Below are 8,535 nucleotides of genomic sequence, written 5' to 3'. Positions count from 1 at the left end.
AGGGGCCCAAAGTGTGCCAAGAAAATATTCCTAACACCATTACACCCCCATACTGAACTGTTGATACAAGGCAGGATGGATCCATGCTTTCATGTTGTTTATGCAAAATTCCGACCCTACCATCTGAATGTCGCAGCTGAAATCGAGACTCATCAAACCAGGCAACGTTTTTCCAAACCTCTTTTGTCCAATTTTGGTGAGCCTGCGCGAATTGTAGCCTCAGGTAACTGTTCTTAGCTGACAGGAGTGGCACCTGGTGTAGTCTTCTGCTGCTGTAGCCCATCTGCTTCAGGGTTCGATGTGTTGTGCATTCCGAGATGGTATTCTGCATACCTTGGTTGTAACGAGTTGTTATTTGAGTTACTGTTGCCTTTCTATCATCTCAAACCATTTTACCCATTCACCCATACCAATTTTGCCCATTCTGCTCTTACATCAACAAGGCATTTTTGTCCACACAACTCCCGCTCACTGATTATTTTCTCTTTTTCGGATCATTCCCTGTAAACCCTAGATATAGTTGTGCTTGAAAATCCCAAAAGATCAGCAGTTTTTTAAATACTCAGACCAGCCCGTCTGCCACCAACAACCATGCCACGTTCAAAGTCACGTAATCTCCTTTCTTTCCCATTCTGATGCTCAGTTTGAACTTCAGCAAGTCATCTTCACCATGTCTAGATGCCTAAATGCATTAAGTTGTTGCCATGTGATTGGCTGATTAGCAATTTGTGTTCTAAACAATGGTGATCTTGCGAGCTACCATACACAAATTGTCAGTTCTAATATATTCAGCTGCTAGCACTGATCATGTCCCATAAGGCCGTTGTCAGGGCTGGGCTCAGCTCTTCCTGCTCTGAGATGGCCGCTCAGCTGTCGGCTAATTGCTAGTTCTTATCTCTCCACAGTTACCCAGCTGTTGATGATTTCATGCTCGTCCGTCCTGCCTACTTAAGCCGTCCAGCCCAGAGGATCGCTGCCTTCGCCTTAGTAAACAACAAAGAGACGCTCTCCTGCATTCCTGTTAAAAGACTTGCTTGGCTGACATCCCTTCTGGCTCCAGATCCTGCTTGCTGTTTTAATACGCTCATCTCCGGCTCCCTGACGTTTGGCTTGTCTGACTATCCATTCCGGTTCCTGAACTCTGGCTATGTTTTGACTACGTTTGTTCTATTTATTTTTATTATTAAACAAGTCTGATTTAACTGTACTTCTGTCTCGGTCTGATTTCATGATTTCTGACAGCCGTGCATTCAGCAAAAAAAAATAATAGAAAAAAGTGCTGCGCTAAAAAAATGCCTGTGTGTTTAATACACATGTATACACACGCTATAACTATGTCTGTAGTAAACCACATAAAAAATAATATAATGATACCACTAACTCAAATTGGTGTAACTCTGTGCTCAATTATCCCCCTGAGGAAGATACGAGTTAATCTCGGTATCGACACGCATAGGGGAGCGTTCTCAGCTAAAGGAAAGGACACATTATTTCAGCAGTATCCCTGAGCTTGTAAAGAGTGGTGCACTGCAGCACCCACGAAATGTGAGTACCCCACAGTAGGGGCTAAGTTTTATGTATACAATAAATTGTTTAAACTATATCACACTATCAAATTTTTTTTTCATCAAACACATGTGGAACACGTTACCAGCAACCAGCCCAGAATTTCAACATAAACACTGAACCCAGAGGTGGTTCATATGCTTGTTCTGACCAGGCTTAATTGCAGGGTCACATGCTCTAAGGTGAGTGCATATACTGAAGGGGGGAGCACCAGAGTGGACACAAGGACACGTTTTGCCATCACCAGTTGCTTTGGATGTTTTGAACTGTGAATGGACTGTAAATATAATGCATGTCAGCTTGTGAATCAAGAAAAATAGCACTTTGCACATAGCACTTCTTAGTGCATGGGAACACGTTTGTGAATATTTTGAGCACATATATATTGGATTTATTTTATGACAGATGTTGATATTTGAATATTAAGGTATATATTTTATTTTGTTGCACAGAGTCACTTTAATTAATAATTAGTTGTATCACTCATTAGCACTATATGCATGTGATTTTCTATAGGCATTAGTAGAGTGTGGATATAAGGATAAGCGGAGATAATAATCCATTAGTAGTTCATATGCTGTAATATAATTGAACACAGAGTTACACCAATTTGAGTTAGTGGTGTCATTATATTATTTTTTATGTGGTTTACTACAGACATAGTTAAACACACAGGCATTTTTTAGCGCAGCACTTTTTTCTATTATATTTTTATCAAATTGTGTTACCAAGCAATTGAACAGGTGCGCCCAATAAAGTGGCTGGTATGTGTATATCCAATACACTGCACAAGCCTTTCAGTGTCATAAAATATTACCATAAAAATACTGGCACCACCTTTATTTGAGCAAGGATCTTTGGGTAATATTTACTAATAAAATAACTTCTGCGTAGTTCCACATTTAAACCTCTAGATGTCATTGTATTCATTTAGAAAATAAACAGTTTAGCTCCATGTAATAGTCCCAACCATATTAGATACTCTTCAGATTTTTATTTTTTTTTTATCCCATCTCTTCTGCAGACATTAGGCATTTAGTATTCTTTTTGTTATATATAAAAAAAAAGCAGGAATAAACTATGAGATCTGACATACTTCGTAACATTGTACTATTGTTCATTTTCACCCTTTCTAGTAGACATTCCCTGCAGGTGGACCCACTCAGGAGAGCGGTTTTGGTGATAATGGGCTATGGCATCCCGAATCCAACTGTAGTGGAGACTGACAAGACTATTGACTGCATGAGCCACATCCCTGTGCGTTTAGGCCAAACTCATCTCCAGTGCTGACTAGCTGGAAAAAGTGCTGGGAGATTTTTTGTATTGTTTTATATTGCCTTGTCCATCTGTATCTTTCCTGTTGTTAGATTATAAATTAATCATTGTTAGATTATTGAATAAACCTTGCTGTGACTGCTTGTCTTTAATGTAAAGCAATTGTAAGGGCTCATGCAGACAGGACGTTTTTACAGCTGCTTTTAGGGGCGTCTGACGTTTTTTTTAACTGCTTCTAAACACCCATCAATGTTAGCCTATGTGTCCATGCACACATAAACTGTCAGAGGCGTTTAGAGGCATAAGCGTTTAGGGGCAGTAGAAAAAAAATGTCAGCCAGTGCGTTCAGGAGTAGAGGCTGTTGAGATGTAAAAACATATGACTCTGCTAAATGCGGCTTAACACTGTTAAGCCACTTCTAGCGTTTTTTTTTTTTACATGTCAAAATCAATGGTTCCCTATGAGAGCCCATTGATTTGAATAGAAGTCAGATCATGATGGTCCAATTTGCAGTGCGACTTGTGCGCTGAGGATCTTGAAGAGGAACCCCACGCCAAAATGTCCCCCCCCCAGATCCATACCAGAGGCTTATCCGAGCATGCAGCCTGGCAAGTCAGGAAAGGGGGGAACGAGCGAGCACCTGGTATGGTGACATGCCTGGTATGGTCCAGGCATGTGACCTGACCATACCAGGTCACATGCCCTCAACATGGGGGAGGGTGCTTTGGGGCAGGGGGTGCCCCCCACCCCAAAGCACCTTGTCCCCATGTTGATGAGGACAAGGGCCTTTTCCCGACAACCCTGGCTGTTGGTTGTCGGAGTCTGTGGGCGGGGGGCTTATTGGAATCTGGAAGCCCCCTTTAACAAGGGGGCCCCCACATCCCAGCCCCCCACCCTATGTGAATAAGTATGTGTACATCGTACCCCTACACGTTCACCACAAAAAAGTGTCAAAAATAAAAACAGTACACAGGTTTTTGACAATCTATTAAAGCAGTTCCGTCTCTTCTCTTTCCGATTTCCTCTCCCTCTGGCGATGTCTTCATCCTCCAGTTCTTCTCCTCTCACCACTGATGAATTCTGCTGCCGCTGTGTTCTCCCTCTGCTGGTTCTCCTCTCTCCGCTGTCTTCTCTCGCTGTCTTCTCCTGCTGTCTTCTCCTGCTGTTTTCTCCCTCTGTTCTATCTTCGATGTTCTCTCGACGTGTAATGCTAGGGCCGCCGTGTGCCAATACTGTTATAGCCAGGGGGCGGGGCACCCAGTGACATCAGGGCCTGATGGGCGGTGATGTCACAAGGGGCAGAGCCCACAGTATCTATTGCATGAAACTACATACAGGTACGTTGTTTCACGTAATAGAGCCATCCTGCCGCACTATATGTGTGGTGGGTGGTCTTAAAAAATATTTGGGCTTTAGAACCACTTTAAGGTCATTGTACTGAAACAAGGTGTCTTTTTGTTCTGCCCTGCCCAAAATATTGTATACATTTCTATCAATAAAAATTTTGCTGCAACAGGTAAGAGAATATCTGAGGTCATCAATGTCATCTGATACAGCCTAATATGTCCAGTATTGAAGTTAATATTATAAGTTATTTATTGCAGAGAAAGACAAACAGCTTTTATTACCAGTAATGCCAGAGCTTAGCTAGGGATTTTGCATATTGGCTTTCTGGCAGCTCATGTTAGAGGAGGTTACTAAGTTGACTCCCATTATGCAAGCTAGATCAGAAAAGATTAGACATTATCACGTTACTTGGAAACTAGCAGCGATCAGCTAATCCATCACAAAAAGAGGGCTAGCTTATAAAAACTCGGACAATGTGAATCAACAGTGGATTAATTGTACCATGGGACCCACTATGTTCAGTGAATGAAATCCCCACTAGTTTATTGAGATTGAACATAAGGGTTTTTTTCTTTTGACATCTGATAGTGAAACATTGCTAAAGGATTTGGAACACCATGCTTACACAGATAGAAAAGGTAAAAATGGTTGTCATAGTGATACCTAGCTGGCTAACTACCTTTTTAATTATTATTATTAATATTATTATTATGGGATCATAGACAGAACAATTAATACAATAAAACTCACTACTGCAGCACCTGTGGTGTAATAGGCCGTGGCCCTTTATTATAGGTATATACAATTAGTTAATATTACCATTTTATATAAATAATTAATTTATGTAAATATATTAACAACTTCAAACATGTATCATATATGTACTAATAAATATATATAGCTCAGCTATATATGAGCTCGAGCTATTACATCTCGTACTAAAACAACATCCCTTACATACAAAATCCAATAAGAAAACTGAACATCCCCTCTCGAAGAGAGGGATTAAATCGCCTCATAATAGAGCCACGACAACGAAAGGTGGAAGGGGTTAGGGCGGGGCAAGTTATACTTCAGACTTCTTCTCTCCCCTGCCCGTTAGTGACGCATCTTCTGTTTTTTATATAGCATACTTTGCTTGTGCCAGACAGCATTTGATTGGTTGATCTAACAACTGCCAATCAGGTAAGTATTTAACATATATATATTTATTTTATTTTATTTATTTATTTATTTATTTTTATTAACTTTACTTAAAATATTTATTTGATTGTCTGACATGATCCCATAGGTGTTGGGATGGGGACATTCTGCCCCACCTTTCACCTTGATGGGATCATAGACAGAACAATTAATACAATAAAACTCACTACTGCAGCACCAGTGGTGTAATAGGCTGTGGCCCTTTATTATAGGTATATACAATTAGTTAATATTACCATTTTATATAAATAATTAATTTATTTAAATATATTAATAACAACTTCAAACATGTTTCATATGTGTACTAATAAATATATATAGCTCAGCTATATATGAGCTTGAGCTATTACATCACGTACTAAAACAACATCCCACATGCCAGGCACAATTAAAGAGCCTGGCACACCCCATGGGCGACAACCAATTCAACACAGGTCTGCATATCAAGATTGAAAATGTCCAGAACACAAATGGACAAATGGATATTATTACTCCTATAGAATCCAGACAATCCTCCTTCCAAATTAACATGTCGGAAAGAGAAACCAGCTACAGAAGGCATAAATTTAGCCATTGCTCTATTTACACGCTTGCAAATTTTTTCGAAGTAATGAAACTCCGAAGAAATAAGCCAAGGCAAACGAGGTATTATTTCTGAAAAAACAAGAATTGCGTTAGGCAATATTGCATGTAAACATTGCAAATCCAACTTCATTTGAGCAATTAACTGTAACATTTACCCACGTCATTTCCTGACAAATGGAAAATAATAACATGAGGTAACAGCCATTTTTCTTTTTTTTAACATTTAACATTTAATTTTTAATTTTTTTTGGCCCCTCCTATTATGACTGACGTCAATCATTTCTTTGCATTTGTTGTTGTTTTGGTGAGATTATTTTCACTGAGATTTCCTTTTCTGATGGCCTTCTCTTCTTTCTTCAAGACCCTCCTCGTGATTTTCTCTCACAATTCTACCACCGTCAGAGGTCTCTCTTCTTCATCTGCGGTTGGGGACTCGCTGTCACTGTCATATTCATCTCCAGTGGCAGGTGGCTGTATCTCAAAGACTGGTCGTTGCATGTGGCTTGTCATAGTTCTTGGAGTCGAGGAAGGATTGAACAGCCAGCAGCTCATTCGTTTTCTGCTCAATGAGGCCAAGGTACTGCATTATGTTTGATTCACGAATGCTGGATGAAGAACCCAACATTTCATCCAGGACAGAGCGGTCATAATTTATCTTCTTGAACAAGGAATCAATTCCTGCTTTCAGCTGATCTAAAATTTTCATGACTGCCTTAAGCTGCTGTTGGTAGCCATCTGCTTGTTTTACTGCCTCCTCTTCTTTACCCACAATGTTCTTAAGGATGGACCGGTGTTCCTGCTCCAGACGCACTCCCTGGCCTTTGAATTCTTCAATTTCTTTTTTGATCTCTGTATTCTGTTCCATCAGCCTTTCTATTTCGTTATTATGTTCGTTAACGTAATTAAATAGGGCAAAGTTGCGATCCTCCACTTCAATAAACCTGTTGACAAGTATGTCTAAGTTGTCTTCCCCAGTGATAGATCGTATCTGCTGAAAAGCTTGTTCATAGGTCTTTACTGTTTCTTCCGTTGGGTCACGTTTTTTTCTCTCTAGTGCTTCTTTTTCTCTCCTGCACCGACCATCAAGCACTTCCTCACTGATAGAGTGCTCCTGAGTTTTGGTTCCCATAAACTCTTTCAGTCTGCGGTCATGGTCAATCACCCGTTGTAGCTCTTTTATCTCTGCCGAGTGCTGGTTCAGATCTTTCTCTGCTCTTTCCTTCATTTGCTGCATTTTTGTTTGGGCTTCATCCCTGGCATCATAAGCAGCAGATGACTCCTCAATTGTTGTGGCAATTTCTTTTCTTGTTTGAAGCAATTCCTTTTCAAGCTTTCTATAGCGTTGATCAAAGCGAGAGCGCTCGATTCTCAGGATGTCAATCTCTTCCCTCATCTTGGCATTTTTTGCCAGCTGAAGATTGAATTTGGTCAGAGCCCGGTCCAGTCAGTTCTCCATAACTTTTACATTTTTCTGTGCCTGGGCATTTTGTGTGGCTGACCCTGAAGAGCCTCTCACTTGTTTTCTCTGATCTGAAAGTTTCTCTCCCAAGATTTTATCTCTTTATCTAGCTCAGCAATGATTTGCTTCTCAGTTGCAATTTCGTTATCTAGTTCTTCCTTTTGTTCAAGCAAGGCCTGGAGTTTTTCCTGGCTGTCCTGACAACAGTACTGATTGCTACGACTTTCTGATATTTTTAGGTCCTTCAGCAGCTCCTCCTGTTCTTTCTTCAGAGCACGCATCTCTGCCTGCTGTCTCCTTATTTGTTCCTTTTTCACGATAGCGGTTGCTTGACGCTGTCCCTCCTTCAGGCGAAAAATGCGCTGTAGTTGGTCAACTCACTTTTCGCCATTCCTTCCATGTCCAAATCACTGCTATCAGAGCGGATGCTGGAAGCTGATCTTCTCAAGGCCATTCTGATTCTCAGAGAGGTGATCAGTTTGGGATATCTGTGCTCCTCTCTAGTACACTCTAACGGACATTTTTCATGTAAACGAGACAATGAATCGCGAAGCATTCTCTATTGCATTCCCTTTCTTCCAAACCAAAGAACTTTAAAAGCATCAAATCCCATATTTTAGATTAGAGCCATAGTTCCTACGATCAGCCCTATGCTTGGCCCAAAACACAAAGGAATGGCCGATAATCCAGATATTATTAATGCGATCTGAAATTAAAAAGAAATATTAGGTCTAACATATGAACGAAAGCAATTCGATTTACATCTACCAACATGCTTAATCATATCATCATTGAAACCAAACTTAGACGCTTCAGTGGCTGCTCCTATGCGAAAAGAGTGAGAAGTGATATGCATATGACCTAAGTGTAAACTTAAAAGACATTTCTTCAACACCGCCTTAAACTGATATACAGTCAAAGGATTCCCATTAGCATGGATTAACAAGTAAGAAGAACCAGCAGGACGTAACTGCAAATACTGACGAACTAAATCCACCACACAAACTTTACATCCAACGTTTGTTTGCAATTTTATCCAACAACCCTTCCCTACGGAATCAGTTTTGCTCTGTCTCAGTAAAATGGAAAGAGAACCAGAT

General features: G+C 40.4%; 1 pseudogene; it reads right to left on the bottom strand.

The window, feature by feature from the left end:
* Positions 1 to 6,088: 6,088 nt before the first annotated feature.
* LOC141147680 (coiled-coil domain-containing protein 63-like) lies at positions 6,089 to 7,942 on the bottom strand (annotated as a pseudogene).
* Positions 7,943 to 8,535: the final 593 nt, after the last annotated feature.

Source organism: Aquarana catesbeiana, linkage group LG06 (genome assembly GCF_042186555.1).
Source record: "Aquarana catesbeiana isolate 2022-GZ linkage group LG06, ASM4218655v1, whole genome shotgun sequence".
Classification (NCBI taxonomy): domain Eukaryota; kingdom Metazoa; phylum Chordata; class Amphibia; order Anura; family Ranidae; genus Aquarana; species Aquarana catesbeiana.
Note: the sequence above shows the minus strand (reverse complement) of the source record. Positions and strands in the feature narration are given on the sequence as shown.